General features: G+C 45.9%; 3 pseudogenes; all 3 read left to right on the top strand.

Annotated features, from left to right (window-relative positions):
* Positions 1–4,667: 4,667 nt before the first annotated feature.
* LOC125516616 lies at positions 4,668–5,959 on the top strand (annotated as a pseudogene).
* Positions 5,960–8,202: 2,243 nt separating this feature from the next.
* LOC125517555 lies at positions 8,203–10,838 on the top strand (annotated as a pseudogene).
* Positions 10,839–13,389: 2,551 nt separating this feature from the next.
* Positions 13,390–15,768, top strand: LOC125516614 (annotated as a pseudogene).
* Positions 15,769–18,351: the final 2,583 nt, after the last annotated feature.

Below are 18,351 nucleotides of genomic sequence, written 5' to 3'. Positions count from 1 at the left end.
ATTTCCTTTAGTCCCGGTTGGTGTTACCAAACAACACCAACCGGGACTAAAGGCTAAAGGGAAGAGGCATTAGTACCAGTACAACCCAATAATCAGGGCATCCGTGTATCATTATAATTTGTATAGACCTTCTTTACTGCTCAATTATTGAAACACGGTGTCTTTGGGGACTATAGCTACTCACAAATACACTAATTAGTAGTGCTTAAATTTGCTGAGTATGAATTGGGGCAAGGGACCTAACACTGTCAATGCCAAACGGAAGCACAGAAAAAGTGGAGGGGACAAAAGAAAATTAACATTTTTCACTAACATACAGTGTTTTAATTACATTATATTGGTACAATCGTACACACACAGGAAAAGGTTAAGCAAAAAAATATGACATATAGACATGAAAAGGGAAAAAGGAGACCTGTAGGTCGAAGCATGTTGCCGCTGTGGAGGAAGACAACGACTTGTCAGGCTTCCTCGAGTGGGAACAGCGACGAAGTCTGGCTTGCACGATTGAGGAAGACAACGGCCCCAATATCCTCATACAAAAGCTGAATCCATGCTGGCTATGCGAATCGAGATCCACGACCAAGGATCCCCTACACGGATGCTGACAGCGACGACACCGTGCAGATCAACGATCTCGCATCCTCCCTTGGAGCTGCTACTCGGGCCCTGCTATACATCCATCGCCGCTTACAAGCCGAGGACACAGAGGAGGCGTACGAGCCAAACCAGCCGTCAAAGACGGTCACCATGTTGCCGCACTAGCGAGTCGAGCTGCGGGGACGCCTGCAGCTGAGGACTAGCAAGCTGACGGCACAAATCAACAGAGCAAACTGGCGGGAGATTAAGAATTACCAGCGGTACCAGCCGGACCTGATTTAGTGCCAATAATTTGATCGCTAATCAAACTGCCCCCCCCCCCCCCCCCCCCCTCCCTATTTTTCAGGGTGGGCCTGCGCCCCAACTAAGGCCCAATACAAAACGGCCACATCGGACAGTACGTAAGTTACGTATAATTCGTTACGTAGGTGTAGCTTTACTCGCTTTTGGAGTGAACGGAGACAACAAGGAAAGGAGAAAGGGGATCGGGGCATCAGGCAAGAGCTACATGTGTGAAGGTGTGAGTGACAACGAAAAAAAAACTCTTTTTTGTAAGTGTACAGAGTGAGAGAGAAGATGTGTCGTCCCTGTGGGCATCTGCTTGAGATTGTGGGCCTAAAGCCCAACCGATCATACCAGCACAAAAGAATCAAGTTTTACTTCTTCTCAAAACAAAAATCATTTTTTACAAAACAACACAATATACAAAACACAAAAAATCCTAATCACCAGATATTATTACAGAAAAATATATTGCATATACATGTGTTCGGCCTAAATTATAGTATATTTTATCATGCAAACATATAGTACATTATCATATGAATAAAAAACCGTAACAAAGGGAAAAACTTGGTACTCATATTTAGGCCCAGTTCTTTTGAGGTGTGGCTTCTGCATAAGCTGCGGTGGGAATAAGTCATTGATAAGCTGCAATGGAAATAAGTCCCCTAGCATAAGCCATCCAGTTCTTTTGTCCAAGCTTATGTTCTGGGTCTTTGATGAAAAGTCTACAATACCCCTAAAATGTAATTGTACGATTTAACTGCAGTTTCTGTGAATTGTAGCAGCAACTTGGACAACTTCATTCGTACTCTCTTGCACTTGCAAAAGGTATAGCAGGACCAAACCAAACAACAATCAAAATGTTAGTGTTTGCATACAAATTTCTAAACATTCACTAGCAACATTTATCCTTTTTTTACAACAGATAGAAACTTGGACATGGCCAAAAACTAAGGTGCAGATGAGCACTGCACGTCCTGAAGATATGTCAGCAAAATTCATATGCATCTCTGAAATAGAATTTGAAATAGGCAAAGAGAATACTACTCCTAATCGCCATGAGATTGTCAAGCATTTGCTACTCGATGGACAATCAGAGAACTAGCAGTGGGTGGCCATGGCGTCCAGAGAAGTGCAGATGCCGGGCGTCAGCGCAGTGCGTTGACGACGACGGCGACGAACCAGGGGCGTCTCAGCCATGGAAGGAGAGTGGGGCAGAGTGGGGCATCGGGGAGGAGCAGCCGCCGTCGATATCAGTGGAGAAGGGGGTCGGCGTCCATCCAGTCGAGCTCGGAAGCCGACGTCCACGGGCGCCGGAGGCGGGCAGCCGTCCTGCTTGACAAAGGGGTCTGTGGCGGCGGCTTGAGGCGGGTCTGGCAGCGGCGGCTTGAGGCACGGCCAGCGGGCGGCGGCTTGAGGCGCAGCCAGCGGGCGGTGGCTTGAGGCGGGGCCGCCGGCGGCGGCTGGAGGCGGCGGCAGCGGGGAAACCCTAATCGCGGGAGGAGAGGGACGACAGGGGCGCGGGGCGTTGCGAGCAATTTTTCTTCGGGACTGGTACACTGGAGGGGCGCGGTGGCATTTCCTGCGTAATTGTGTTCAAGTGCGAGGGCAAAGGAATATACCGTTTCGTTTTTTAAGTGATTGCCGCGAGAAGCCGCGGGAAGCTGCCATACCCCCAGCTTTTTTCCATTGTGAAGGGAAGGGCTGAGGAAATAAGTTAAGCTCCATCCCTAAAATGAGTTCTTTTGGGCTTTTGGCTTATTTTCACAATAAGCTGAAATAAGCTGCAAAAGAACTGGCCCTTAGATGGGTATGTACGATCATATTTGTTGTCATCATTTCCACTCAATAGTAATACACCCCCTTTTTTCATTGCAAAATAAATTACACCCCCTTGATATTTTATCATCATGTCAATACTTAGGTTTTATCCATATTCTCCAATCATATGTTTTTGACATAATTTATATTAGTAAATATGTGTAATCATATGTTTTTCATAAATAAATTGCTTTTCCCACTCATAATTTGTTGTACCATGGAAATGATTTCATATATGCATTCTCTACTTGAAATACGACGGCCCAATTGAAACTACGGGCAATCACATTTTTCTTCCTTCCAACTTGACAAACCGCAGGTAACACAGAGATTGCACATCTATTTCTCCCTAAAAAAAGGTGAACTACTAAACAGTTTAAAATTAAAAATAGAGAAAACATCATAATGCCAAAAAATGATATGAATTGTAAATTTTACAATGTGATTAATAATTAAAAATACATTTAGTACTGTTTGCATAATAAGCACTTAAATGACAAACATATATATTTACATGTCAATGAGAAAAAATACCTAGAAAAAACTATGTTAAAAAGAGACTTATATTTGTAAATTTCAACACATTTGGTCTCAATGTGTCCTTAGAAAAAAAATGAAATAATATGTTCTCGTATTGAAATTTCTAAAGTTTTTATTCGGCGGCGGCCAGAAGGCGGGCGCGAAGTCGCGGCTCCGCAGCATCTAGCCTTGCGGCCAACGGGATCTCGGCCGCGCGACCGACGAGCACTTCCGCGGGAGGACTAGGTACGCTTCCTGAAGCGACTGATTGCGTTAGCAAAATCTGATAGGTTACGGATGATGGGTAATATTTTTGTTTGTGATAGCAAAATCTGATGGATTCTAGATTCTTTTTCCCGTTATGTCCTGCTTATAGTTGTATGTGGACAAAATTAGATTGATTATTTATTGGTGACATATGCTGGTTGACTGGCTGACTGTTGTCAAAATCTGACCGTGCATGTGCTTGTGCTGTTGTGCTTCTTTTGGCTCAACGGTAGTGCCCTTCTGCAACATCGGATAGGGTATGACGAACTTGTCAATTTTCGCATCGGAAGTCTGTCAAAGTGCCTTGACTTAACGGTCGCGCCATACATGGCAAAGTTAGAAGAAACACAAACCACGGGCAGACATTTTCATAAATAGCACTAAAGCAATGTCATTGAGCAAGTTTGAGCTGTGATGAGGGAATTGCACAAACCACCACCTATTGGGGCTAGTGTTACACAAAACACCTACTTTACGGATTTGTTGCGGAAAACACCACATATTAGTGTAATACATTGCAACTAGGTCTAATCTAGTGTTTGGATACATTGACATAATTCCAGACAAATGGGTCCCGCTTGTAAGTGCACATGTGGCAATAAAACCGGCCACATCACCAACATATTGGACTGTCATTTTTCTGAAAATGTCTAATTGTTTTGCATTTTTCTGAAAATGTCAAATTCCGAACCAAAAAATCGAATGGGCTAAATAAAACTTCCGTTATCTAGCAAACCATTGATCCAAATGGGGTAAAACTTTCCTAGAATAGTACTGTACACATTTGAAATTTACTGGAATTTTTTCACATATTCTGAAATTGTTAAATCTTGAACCATAATTTGAATGAAACAAGTTCGGCATGTGCTTCTTTTCGCTCAGAACCTTCAACAGATTGTAGTCCTAGCTATGAACTTGCCTTTCTGCAACATCGGATAGGGTATGACGAACTTGTCAATTTTCGGATCATCCGAAGTCTGTCAAAGTGCCTTGACTTAAGGATTGCACCGTACATGGCAAAAATAGAAGAACACAAACCACGGGTGACATTTTCATAAATAGTACTAAAGCAATGTTATTGAGCAAGTTTGAGCTGTGACTGGTAGCATCTTTATAATATTTCTACTTATCAGAACTCAGCTGACAAGTCTTGTTCGTTCGCAGGAGGAATCAGGATGGCAACTGTTGGAGCAAGCACAGCCACCAACCAAGTTGAGCAAGCTGTCTGTGTGCACAGTAGCAGTGGGCGAGACACTCAACAAACCTGTGTCCTGTCCTGGGAGTCGTTGAATGCTGATATGCTGGAGCTGATCGCTGAACGGGTACTCTCTAGCGACCTGCTGCACTACGTCTGGTTCCGCGCGGTGTGCAAAAAGTGGCGTGCCGCCACTCCTTGCCCGCTCGGCCATGGCGTGGTAGACCCGCGCTTTCACCCACGGCAATGGATGATGTTTCCGGAGGGCAACGGGCTTCACCCCGGCCACGCTGCATTGGGCGGCTACATCCGCTTCCTCAACATCGACACCGGCATCTTCATCCGTGTGCACCTGCCGTGCTTCGAGGATCACTCCGTGCTCGACTGCCCTGACTGCCTCCTTCTCCTGCAGCGCAAGAAGGACGCTGCTATCTGCCTCCTCCACCCCTTCACCGGTGATGTTGCCGAGTTCCCTCCCCTTGCCTCCCTCTGCTTGTACATGAGCAAGTTCGGTAGCTTTCTGCATGGCCCTTACGATCTTCGAGACTTCGACTACGGATGGTCCACGCGGCTGTCTCTGTCCATGTGGGTGGCAGTGTTACCATCATGCTCGCGCTCAGCCACGCCGAGCGCATGGCATACGCATCCACCGGTGACAAGCACTGGACTCACACAAGCTGGATGATGTGTGGCATGAGGACAGCATTGCCATTCCGTGGCAGCCTCTACATGGTGAGGAGCTCGAAAAACAAACCTTCACACATCATGCGTGTTGATCCACCAGACAGCTCCAGTTCCTCCTCGTGGCCGTCTACACCGCCACAAATGATCGCGACATGTTCAGCTATGCCTAAGCCTTACCTGGTGGAGTGTGATTCTGAACTTCTTCTGGTTGGCTACACCCACAGAAAGTCCCGGCTTTTGGTTTTCCGGCTCTCTGACCTCCTGCTTGGAGTTGTTGCCATGCCATTGACAAGCATCGGTGACCACACCCTCTTCATTGGCACTTGGAGCATGTCCGTCAACTCCAGGAACTCCGTCACCTTTCTCAGCCCACCTAACAATGGCCAACTGCAGCAATATGATCTGGGCAGGGGTACCTGGTCGCCGCTATGTGATGGAAACTTCCGCAGTGCCTGCGGCCCCATGCCAAGGCCATACAGTCTTGTCCACCACATTGTCAGTTGTTGCCAGCGTCTTTACTGGATCAGTGGACACATCTGGACCCGCCACCATCATTCTGATCCTTGTTGCCCACGTCTTCTGCAGTGATCAGTTGAAGGCTATTCATCTTTCCAAGATCTAAGTTAAGTTTGAATGTCTCTGCTTTGCAGGTGATCACACAGCTTTATGTGGTTCGAACACATGGCTACAGATGGTTAAGTATTGTATAAGACTTTTTAGATCACTAAAGCAGTGACCTAAAAGTCCTATATTAGTTTACACAGGTAGTATTTGGCTGTGTGTTTTGCCTCTACACTCTCTGTCTCTGTCTACTTTTGTTCAGACATTTGAATCTAATTTGGATGAATTCGGAAATATGCTGGGTTGTGCTTTTATCATGCTGGGAAACACTGCGTGACATATACTGCTGGGTTGTGCCTTTATCATTTGGAAATATGCACTGTGATGTGACTTCCACTTGTGGTACTTGCTGAATATTAACTCTTTAATCTTGATGACGCTGAATTGCACGTTTGTCATGCCAGGTGCTCTAAATTGCCTATGTAGAGTTGTGTTTACTGCTATGATAAACTCTGGTCCAACTTACTGCTATGATAAACTCTAACAGTACACAAACCCTGATAGATACATCCGACTGAAAAGAGAGAAATATCTGACACGTTAACAGGCAAATCTATTCTAGATAATGCTCCAAGGTGAAGTGAAGTTCGGATCATCCTTGTCTTCTGCTTCATGATGCACCTTGCAACAATAAATTGATTTCAGGTGAGTACAAACAAATTTAGCAGATTTATATGGCAGAGCATCTAGGTTCATTAAGCTATAAAATATAAATTTTGACCTGGTGATGAAATCACTGGCACTTTTGAAAATCTTCGGTTTCTTGAGATAGGTGATTGCCCATTATTTGGAAAAATACCTTTCTGGATATCAAAGCTAGCAAATTTAAAAATACTAATATTGTCTAACAATCAGCTCACTGGATCAATACTAGCCTGGATCAAAGCTCTAAGCTACGTCTTCCATCTTAACAACAGCCTCAAGGGGGAAATTCCAACAGCATCGACGGATATGCCAACTCAAAAGTCAGCGAAAATAGATGCCAATTTGAACCCAAGGGTCTTCATACTGCCTGTTTTATCCAGCTCTATCGCATCATATTGCCAACCCCTCACTTTCCCTAAATTGCTGGATCTAAGCAACAATAAGTTCACAGGTGAGATCCCTTTGGAGATCGGTCAGCTGAAAGCCCTCCTTGCATTCAATTGCAGCTTCAGTGACTTAACACGGCAGATCCCAGAATCAATATGCAATCTCACAAACCTGCAGGTCCTAGACTTGTCCAACAACAATCTCATAGGTGCAATCCCAGATGCATTGAACAGCCTGCACTTCCTTGCAGCGTTTAATGTTTCTGGCAATGATCTAGAAGGTCATATTCCCTCTGGAGGCCAGTTCAACACATTTGAGACTTCTAGCTTCGCTGGGAATACAAAGCTATGCGGGTCTATGCTCAGTTTTGATAGCAGGAAAAACACAACATGTATCTTTCATTTGCATGGCAATGACTGCTGTTTTCTGAAAACCCTATTAGTAAGAATAAATATCACAGAACCAGAACTTATGGATTGGCGTATCAAGTTACCACACCTAAAAAGAACCACAGAATCACAACTTTTGGGACAAGGTTGTTTCACAGCGCTCAAAGAATGTCTCGGACAGTTCACAACAGCAAAATGGACTGCTCTACACTGATCAATGACAGGAATAACTAGGAAGAAATCCCACATGAAAGCATAGCTAAGGGCACAAGCATTCAATGACAGGATCCATGCTGGCATGAGGTTGCAGTTTTACTTTTTCCTGTTCCTGCAAGTCTAGAATCAAAGAGGTCCTTACCTGTGTTGATTGGCTATGAATTGTGGCTTGGCTTGTACTTCCAGGAATCGTTTCCCATTGCTAAAGAAGATAAGTATTTCGTAGAAAAAATAAAAGTCCACACAGCATGAATAGCTTAATTATGGATTAAAATTAATAAAGTGAGACTGATTCTTGTTAAATTACAACTATAGGAAGAAATAAATCTTGACTATGGGTGAGAACGAGATGAGATTGCTTTTTATTCAGTCTAAGAAAAAAAAGAACAAGAGACACCACTTCTTTATTATGCACAATTAGATAACATGGCACATAACTTCAGTTTCCTGCTGATTCAGTTGCACCTAGTGGGTGTATTTTTATTAAGAAAGGAGAAGTCGTTTTCAATAAGTTGTAAAACAAGTATCAGACCTGCTGAAGTGTAAAAAATGCATGCATTGTTCAGCAACGACCCCTTCACATCAAACTGGTAAGCGAAACAGACAGATTAGGTATCAACAAGACAATTCCTGCTTGGAAGTCAGACTCACCAATAAACTACAGTAGATAACCCAATTTTTCTTTTTATCACTAACGACCGGAGACTGGATCAAACAAAATGGAGACCAGAGCAGGTTGTTCCTTTCCTATCTTGCTCTTTCTTCATCAGATAATTTAGCACTTCATCCTGGGAGACCAAAGCTTAAGCCTCTGGTTTCCAAGCTAGGTTCTCGAGAAAACTATGAAGTCACTCAATCGCTCGCAGAGGAGCCGATTTCCCATACCTTTCTTTGGTTTGGCTCTTGTACTACTGGTCTTCTTGGCTTCTCCCACCAGATCCTGCACAGAGCAGGAGAAGAGTTCCCTTCTCCAGCTTCTTGCTGGGCTCTCGCAGGATGGTGGTCTCACGGCATCATGGCGGAGCAACACGGACTGCTGCAGGTGGGAAGGGATCAGCTGCAGCCTGAATAGGATGGTCACTGATGTTGTGCTAGCTTATCGAGGGCTCGAGGGGTCCATTTCGCCGTTTCTAGGCAACCTCACCAGCTTGTTGCGATTCGATCTCTCCCACAACTTGCTGTCTGGTGGCTTACCGCTAGAATTGTTGCAGTCCAGCAGCATCCTTGTCCTTGACGTCAGTTTTAACCGCCTGACAGGAGGCCTGAGTGAGCTGCCATCTTCCACCCCTGCGCGGCCTCTGCAGGTACTAAACATCTCGAGCAACTTGTTTACAGGAAGATTTCCATCCACTATATGGGAGGTGATGAAGAGCCTCGTTGCCCTCAATGCCAGCACCAACAGTTTTACCGGGCAGATGCCAACTATGTCTTGTGTTAGCGCGCCATCTTTTGCAGTGCTTGAGCTCAGTTTTAACAAATTCAGTGGAAACATTCCTCCAGGACTCAGCAATTGCTCCCTGCTGAAATTGCTCAGCGCTGGCAACAACCACCTCAGCGGAACACTTCCAGATGAACTCTTCAAGGTTACCACATTAGAGCACCTCTCGTTACCTTTCAATTGGTTAGAAGGAGAGCTCAAAGGCATCATCAATCTAACAAATCTGGTCACCCTTGATCTTGGGAAGAATGAGTTCAGAGGCAACATACCAGAATCTATAGGTGAGCTGAAGAAGTTGGAGGAGCTTCTCTTGGATCACAACAGCATGTCAGGGGAGCTTCCGTCAGCGCTGAGCAACTACACAAACCTCGTAACGCTTGACCTCAAGGTAAACCATTTTAACGGAGAATTTACCAAGATCAACTTTTTAAGCCTGCCCAATCTAAAAATATTAGATATTCTTTCCAACGACTTCACTGGCACAATTCCAGAAAGCATATACTCCTGCAGCAAGCTAACCGCACTACGGCTATCTTTCAATCATTTCCATGGCCAATTGTCAGAAAAGATAGGCAATCTGAAGTCTCTCTCGTTTCTAGCACTTGTTAACCTCTCCCTTACGAATATCACAAGAACACTTCAGATCCTTGGGAGTTCCAGGAGCCTCACCACTATTTTTATTGGGTTCAATTTCCTTCATGAGACCATGCCAGAGGATGACAACATTGGTGGTTTTGAGAATCTTCAGGTTCTTTCTATGAATTATTGTTCATTGTCTGGAACATTACCTGGTTGGTTATCAAAGCTCACCAAGTTGGGGATGCTATTTTTGCAAAGCAATCAACTTACTGGACCAATACCTGACTGGATCAGCAGCCTAAAGTTGCTCTTCTATCTAGACTTATCAAACAACAGCTTTACGGGGGAAATTCCAACTGCCTTAATGGAGATGCCAATGCTAAAATCAGACAAGACTGCACCGAAGATCTTCTCTGAGCTGCCTCTTTATTTTTTCAGTCCATTTGTCGAATACCTCAAACCTGGTGCTTTTCCAAAAGTGCTCAATCTAGGCATCAATAATTTCACTGGTGTGATCCCAGAGGAGATCGGTCAGTTACAAGGGCTCCTTTTACTCAATTTGAGTTCCAACAAATTATCTGGAGAGATTCCACAACAGATAGGCACCTTGACGAACCTGCAGCTGCTCGACTTGTCCAGCAACCATTTCACTAGTACAATTCCGGCCACACTAAACAATCTGCACTTCCTTCCAAATTCAACATTTCTAATAATGACCTCGAAGGCTCTATTCCAACTGTGGGCCAGCTTAGCACATTTCCAGATTCTAGCTTTGATGGAAACCCAAAATTGTGTGGTCTGATGATTGTAAACCATTGCGGTTCAGCAGAAGCAGCTTCAGAGTCCATCATCTCCAGAGAACAAATTGGCAGTAAGGTCATCTTTGCGATCGCCTTTGGTGCTTTCTTTGGCGTAGGAGTCCTATATGATCAGATGGTCTTAGCCAGATATTTTGGCTAAAACCTTGTAATTGTTATCCACCACCCAAACCATGACGCGATCTCCGGTGGTCATCAGTGGCTCCAGCTCCAGCCCTAGCAAGATTGACATCCCTGCTAAACCTGCTATCTTGACGTTTGCTCTGTACTCCATGTAACAGGAAAAATGATTAGTTAGTGAGCAACGTCAACAGTGTGTAAGCATATTGTTTTTGTAGAATGTTTAACTATTTGTTAAGTACTTAATTCTATACATACGCATAGGCTGATGAATGTTTCTATTTGTTAAGTACTATTTGGAAGTTGGTCAGAGTACAACACATAACAAGCAGAATCGCGAAGCAGACATAAGTAATCTGCAGTGTAGCACACTCACATGACACTGAGATTTCAGAGCAACATGACGGATTTAACCGATTAAGCCAGACCGGTGCGTTAACAGATCGATCAAGGGCAAAACCGGAAGGAACCTAAAGCTCGATGCAGTTGCCATCAAACTCCAACCCAGGATCGCAATTCTCCGCAGCAAACAACACACGCTAAGAGAAAGAAATCAGAAATGTCAACGAAATTAGTACTACAATGCACATGAATTAAGCAGCTGCTCCGTGATTTCTACAATACCTCGGATAACGGACTCACTCGGACATCGGGCCTGCATAGGATCTTCGATCCCCTGCCTGCCTAGTTTCCTCCTGCCCACAGAGGCGGGAGCACCAGTCCGCCAAGCCGCCGCACGCCGCGGTGCGGCCTTGAGCTGCTGAACCCCTTTGTGTGGTACGCTTTGATCTCATCTCCCTCGACCTGCCAAATCGCCCAAGCATAAAGCCATGCACAGGTGGTGTAACTAAATAATGTTGCGGCGTTTGGAAGTTCTTTTGCAGAAAGACTGGATACAAAAAGGGCTGTTCCGCATTTCGACAAACACTTTCTGGGCAAAGACCGGCTGCCCTCTCCCACGCCACAGCAGACGCAGACCCCTGCTACTCCCGCAACCCCTCCACCTCAGCCTGCCATGCGCGCACAAAAGAATGTGCTCACGGTGATCAAGCAGTTCACGGAGCTCATCCAAAGGATTGGAACCATGACACAACCATGGTGCCCCAGGCACTATCATCGTCACACTAGAGACCAAGTGCCCCAAGGAGCTTGGCCACCACTGTCCTGTTTATGCATTGGGGGTGTTTGTCAGAATGCCTCTTCTCTAGTGTGACGATGATAGACTAATCCTTTGCCGATTAGGTTGGCTGGAGCCTGAAGTTTGAGAAACATGCCACCACACCAATTACCTGGAACCAATGCGCCCCCAAAGGCACTGCAAGCTTATACAACTCGTGACTTAAGTGTAGCTGGAGGATTCTGCTGCACTCTGCCCTGCACAATTGAGGTGGACGTACGAAGACATCCATCTTGTTGCTGTAAGTGATCAAAAGATGAGAAGTGTCGTTACATTGCACGTTTCAGTGATTGAACTGGTAGATTTTTGGATGCGTTTCAAGAAGATTTGACATACTTTAGTTGCATTATGAAATTGTTACTCATCCATTCCTAGAACTACGATTCTGGTCTAACTAATAGTTAGGTTGCATATGATTTTCATCTACCAATCCGTCCACCCTCATCCATCAATCTGCCTGTTCGTCGCGCAGTGCTCAGTGGAGGCACTTCAGCACGAGCTGACCTCAGAAATAGTAGTGCCAAGTCAAAAAAAGAAAGAAAAAGAAATAGTAGTGCCTGTAGTTATCAAATCAGTTCCAGTGATCAATGAAAAAGAGGATAAATGTGTGCTGTCTGTTTGCCGGAACCATCAGCAACCAGGATTTCTGGGCTGCTCTGCCTTGTGATGACTGGGAAGGCTTTGCCTTACCCAGATTTGGATGCCCCCAGCTGAAAGCATAAAGGGCGTGAATCCCCCTAATCAACTAGGGTGGCCATGCCACACACCTTTGACCTTCCTCCATCGCGTCTTGGTCCAGCTCACCAAACCCATCGTGTTTGGGGCGAAGTGAAAACATTTGAAAGATACACCTACAACAACTGGAAAGGAATTGAAGAGGGAAAACATCAAAACAATATCAAGCAACACAAGAAAGCAATTCAAACCCATATGATTTTTTCTTACGCTGGTTATTTGATTCGTAGGATTGTAATACAAAGATATTAAAGATTCTTGGTGCATCTACTAGATGCTATTGTTTTGTTTAAGAAAATGGACGTAGCTGTCATCAGATAAGTTGTAAAAAGTTCAGACCAACTCTAGTCAAACCCAATCTAACCCAACTATATATCTGATGTGTGATAGCTTCAGCACTGTCTTTTCTGTATACACGAGTTGCACTTATTGACCATGCAATGACCACTTACAGCTGATAGCTATTTTAAACTTAAATTGCACCTATTCCATCAGACATGATAATCTAAATTGCGAGAAAATGCATACAATGTTCAGTAAGCACCTCTTCACGTTCCTCCACGTGCTCTTCTCCAAATCATGTATGTGCATCGACCCTGACATCAATGACGGGATGTGAATTGTAGAATGGTAGAAGAAAAGGTCAGATTAAGTATGAACACACCAATTCATGCTTCGGAGTCAGACTCATGAACAAATTATAGTGGACACGCAATAGTAACTAATCCTTCACCCGAATTCTTTTTTCACCACGATGACCAAAACAGTTCAAACAAAACCGAGACCAGAGCAGGTTATTCCTTTCCTCTCTTGCTCCTTCATCAGAAACTAGTACTTCATCCTGGCAGATCAAAGCTTAAGCCTTTGGTTTCCAAGCTAATTTCTCAAGAACCATGCAGCTACCCAGTCACTCACACAAGAACCGATTCCTCATACCATTCTTTGGTTTGACTGTTGTGCTACTAGTCTCCTTGGCTCCTCCCACCAGTTCCTGCACGGAGCAGGAGAAGAGCTCCCTTATCAAGTTCCTTTCTGGGCTCTGGAAAGATGGCGGCCTCACGGTGTCATGGCGGAGCGACACAGACTGCTGCAGCTGGGAGGGGATTACCTGCAGCCTCAATAGAGCGGTCACTGATGTTTCACTGGCTTCTCAAGGTCTTGAGGGGTCCACCTCGCCGTTCCTTGGCAACCTCACCAGCCTGTTACGTCTCAACCTATCGCGCAACTCGCTGTCTGGTGGCTTGCCACTGGAATTGGTGTCATCCAGCAGCATCATTGTCCTTGATGTCAGTTTCAACCGCTTGACAGGAGGCCTGCACAAACTGCCATCTTCAACCCCTGCCCGGCCTCTGCAGGTACTGAATATCTCGAGTAACTTACTTACTGGGCCATTTCCATCCACCATATGGAAGACAATGAATAATCTGATAGCACTCAACGCCAGCAATAACAGGTTTACTGGGGCGATACCAACTTATTTCTGCAATGGCTCACCATCCTTAGTTGTGCTTGAGCTCAGTTTCAACAAACTCAGTGGCAGCATTCCCCCAGGGCTTGGTGGTTGCTCCATGCTGACAGTGCTCAGAGGTGGCTACAACAATCTCAGTGGAACACTCCCAGATGAACTCTCCAATGCGGCCTCATTGGAATGCCTCTCTTTTCCTAACAATTATTTACAGGGTGTTCTTGATAGTGCATGCATATTCAGCCTCAGAAATCTCCGAACCATTGATCTTGGAGGGAACTACTTTAATGGCAGGATTCCAGATTCTGTAGGTCAGCTCAAGAGGTTGGAGAAGTTCCAACTGGGCCACAACAACCTGTCATGAGAGCTGCCACCGACACTGAGCAACTGCAAAAATCTCATAAGAATTGACCTTAGGAGCAACTACTTCAGCGGAGAACTTACCAAGGTCAATTTCTCCAACCTATCCAGTCTAAAAACTTTAGATCTTTGGTTAAACAACTTCACTGGTGTAGTTCCAGAAAGCATCTACTCATGCAGCAATTTGACCGCGCTGCGGCTAGCAGCAAACAATTTCCATGGAGAACTCTCACCGAGAATAGGCAACCTGAAGTATCTCTACTTCTTGTCACTTGGCAAAAATAATTTCACAAACATCAGAAATGCATTTCAGATCCTTAATAGCAGCAAGAAACTTAGCACCCTGCTTATTGGGAGCAACTTCAGAGGAGAGCTCATGCCACAGGATGACAGAATTGATGGCTTTGAGAATCTTCAGGTTTTGGACATGGATGGTTGCCAATTATCTGGAAAAATACCTCTATGGATATCAAGGGTCACGAATTTGGAGATGTTAATTTTAAGAAGCAATCAACTCACTGGACTAATACCAGGCTGGATCAACTCCCTAAACCATCTCTCCTTTATGGATGTGTCAAACAACAACCTTATAGGAGAAATTCCATGGAGATGGCTCCTTTCTCTTCTCTCCCTTCGTCCCCCCGCTCCCCGCTCCCCTCCTCCTCCCCTGCCCTTGCCGCTGCCCATGCCCCCCCCCCGGTCTTCTGCGGGTCGGGTTGGCTCTCCTTGCTCTTCTACGGCGGCGCCCTTCCCTGGTTCGCGTTTTTGGGCGCTGGGCGACTCGGTGGAGTCGGATGATGATTCAGAGGTGTGCGCTCCCTCGATGGTGGTGCCGGTGGTGCCGTCCGTGCCTGCGGCGGGCCGCACCCGAAAGTTTGCTCCGGGTGGCCGGGGCCAGCCGGTGTCGTTTCCCTCTGGGTCGTCGGGGTGGTGGTGTGTTGGTCGGCGCCGGTGGCGGGCGGGTCGGGGCCCGGCTCCTTCCCCTGATCGTGGTCTCCTCGGTCCTTCCCCGTCCGCTGTGATGTTGGGTTTGGTTGATGTGGCGTCTCCGGTCGCTGGTCCTGTTCGCCCTCCTCCTCTTCGGCCAGGGCCGGTGACGGTGGCGGTGGTCGCGCCGGCTAGTGCGGGGGCGGTTGGTGGCCAAACCCTAGATCCGGTTGGCGGCACCTGGTCCGACTCGGGCTGGGCCGCCCGGGCCCCCGGTTCTGTCGTCCCTCGAGTCTTCCCCCCTCCCGTCTGTGGGCCCGGGGCAGCTGGTTGTGGCCACTGCTTCGCGTCCGTCCCCCTCCCGGGCCTGCGGCCCCGTTTCGGCCCATTCGGCCCTCTCTGGCCTGGCCTGTTGTGGCTATTTATGGGTGCGCCGCGGTGCCTCTCCCCCCTTCCTAGGGTTTCCTGCTTCCACCGCCGATATCCGCAGGGCACATCGCCCTATCCGCCACTTCTCTAGATCCGCTTCCTCCCCACCCCCTCTCCTCCTCTCCTTCGCTGAAGTGATCGCCATGGACAAGTCTAGGGGCTCCTCCTCCGAGGCCCTTTCGGGTAGCAAGCGGGCCCGTGAAGCTTCGTCGGGCGATGGTGTTGATCTGGCCTATGAGGCGGAGCTGCGGTCGAAGCTCGAATCTGAGCGGGCGGTGCGCGTGCTGCCGGGCGAGCGGGAGGATTGGGAGGCGGGGCCAGAGTGTTCCGCCGCCAGATCTGGGGCAGCGCTCCCTGGATCTGGAGGTGCGTCGGGGTCGAGGCTGGATCCATGGTAGGCCGCTGCTGCTTCGGCTGGCGGTGGCTCCTCCTCGTCGGCGTCGCGTCCTACTCCGGCCAAGGGCCCGGTCCCTCCGCCTCGGCCTCCCCCTCGCTCGTTTGTGGTGGGCGCTGCCTCTCGCTCGGGGTCGCGCTTCGGGCCTGGCTCTTCCTCTTCGCAGGCTGGGGACCAGTGTCCTCCTTCCTCAGCTTCGAGTGCCCCTTCTACGCCCCGTGGCGATGGCATCCTGCCGCCGCCGCCTCCCCCTCCTCGACAGCATCCTGTTCCCTCGGGCCCTTCTTCGACCCTGACTTGTTTCGCTTGCCACCGCCCGAACCACTTCCAATCTAGATGCACTAACCCACCCTTCTGGGTTAGTTGTATGTTGTATGTTGATAGGACTATGTATTGGAGGGCAAGAGTGACAGAAGGTTCAACCTAGCATAGAAATTGATGCATACGGGATTGAAGGGGTACCAATATATCTTAATACTATGGTTGGGTTTTACCTTAATGAACATTAGTAGTTGTGGATGCTTGCTAATAGTTCCAATCATAAGTGCATAGAATTCCAAGTAAGGGATGACATGCTAGCAGTGGCCTCTCCCACATAATACTTGCTATCGGTCTAGTAAAGTAGTCAATTGCTTAGGGGCAATTTCGCAACTCCTACCACCACTTTTCCACACTCGCTATATTTACTTTATTGTTTCTTTATCTAAACAGCCCCTACCTTTTATTTACGTACTCTTTATTATCTTGCAAACCTATCCAACAACACCTACAAAGTACTTCTAGTTTCATACTTGTTCTAGGTAAAGCAAACGTCAAGCATGCGTAGAGTTGTATCGGTGGTCGATAGAACTTGAGGGAATATTTGTTCTACCTTTAGCTCCTCGTTGGGTTCGACACTTTTACTTATCGAAAACTGTTACGATCCCCTATACTTGTGGGTTATCAAGACCTTTTTCTGGCGCCGTTGCTGGGGAGCAATAGCGTGGGGTGAATATTATCGTGTGTGCTTGTTTGCTTTATCACTAAGTAATTTTTATTTGTTGTTCTTAATTGTTTTCTATATTTAGTTATGGGTAGAAAACGCAAAATACCAAAAAAAATTAGTTGTACCTACTGAACCAATGGTTGAAGAACCACTCAAAATCTGTCACACTGCTGAAGCTTATTACTTGGATCATCTTCGATCCCTATGCGCTTGTGTTGAAACCCCCAACTAGCTTAGTTGAGGCCAAATCTTTAGATGAGCATGCTTGTTATGTGCGACACCGAATATCTGAAAAAGGGAAAACTTTATTGGATCAAATTCATCGTTTGCAATGCTATGCTTGGAATTTATGTGAAATATATGATTATACTTGTTGTTCTGAAGACCCTAAGAAACACCTCCCCTACCAATGTTTGTTTAGTGATAATGGAATCGTATCCTCTTATGCTAAGGGTGTTTATAGTTACTATGATGTTCAACAAATTGAAGAATTTGTTGCTTTTAAGGGTGCTTACGAAATTGCTTCTCTGACTGAAAATTATGATGCTACTCTTTACAAATCTGAAAATTTTGCCATATTTAAATATTGCTATGATAATTATGCATCTAATGCCTATGTTGAACCATATATTGAGTACAACTCCGCTGTCCAAGAAGAAAGTAATATTTTGCAGGAGTCTATGGAAGAAGAAATTGATGAAACTGTGAGCTCATTGGATGAAAAAGATGATGAGGATAGCGAAGAACAAAAAGAGGAAGAGCGGATTAGCTACCCGTGCCCACCTTCTAATGAGAGTAACCCTCCAACTCATACATTGTTTAATTTCCCTTCGTGCTTATCGGAGGATGATTGCTATGATGATTGTTATGATCCCGTTGATTCTTTTGAAATATCCCTTTTTGATGATGCTTGCTATGCTTGTGGCCAAGATGCCAATATGAATTATGCTGATGGAGATGAACTTGCTATAGTTCCTTGTGTTAAACATGAAATTGTTGCTATTTCACCAACGCATGATAGTCCTATTATCTTTTTGAATTCTCCCGACTACACTATATCGAAGAAGTTTGCCCTTATTAAGGATTATATTGATGGGTTGCCTTTTACCGTTGCACATGATGATTTTGATGAATATAATATGCATGTGCTTGCTGCTCCTACTTGCAATTATTATGAGAGAGGAACTATATCTCCACCTCTCTATGTTTCCAATACAATAAAATTGCAAGAAACTATTTATACTATGCATTGGCCTTTACTATGTGTGCATGAATTGTTCTTTTATGACATGCTG

The sequence above is a fragment of the Triticum urartu genome, chromosome 6 (genome assembly GCF_003073215.2).
Source record: "Triticum urartu cultivar G1812 chromosome 6, Tu2.1, whole genome shotgun sequence".
Classification (NCBI taxonomy): domain Eukaryota; kingdom Viridiplantae; phylum Streptophyta; class Magnoliopsida; order Poales; family Poaceae; genus Triticum; species Triticum urartu.
This window is presented reverse-complemented; position numbering and strand designations above follow the sequence as displayed.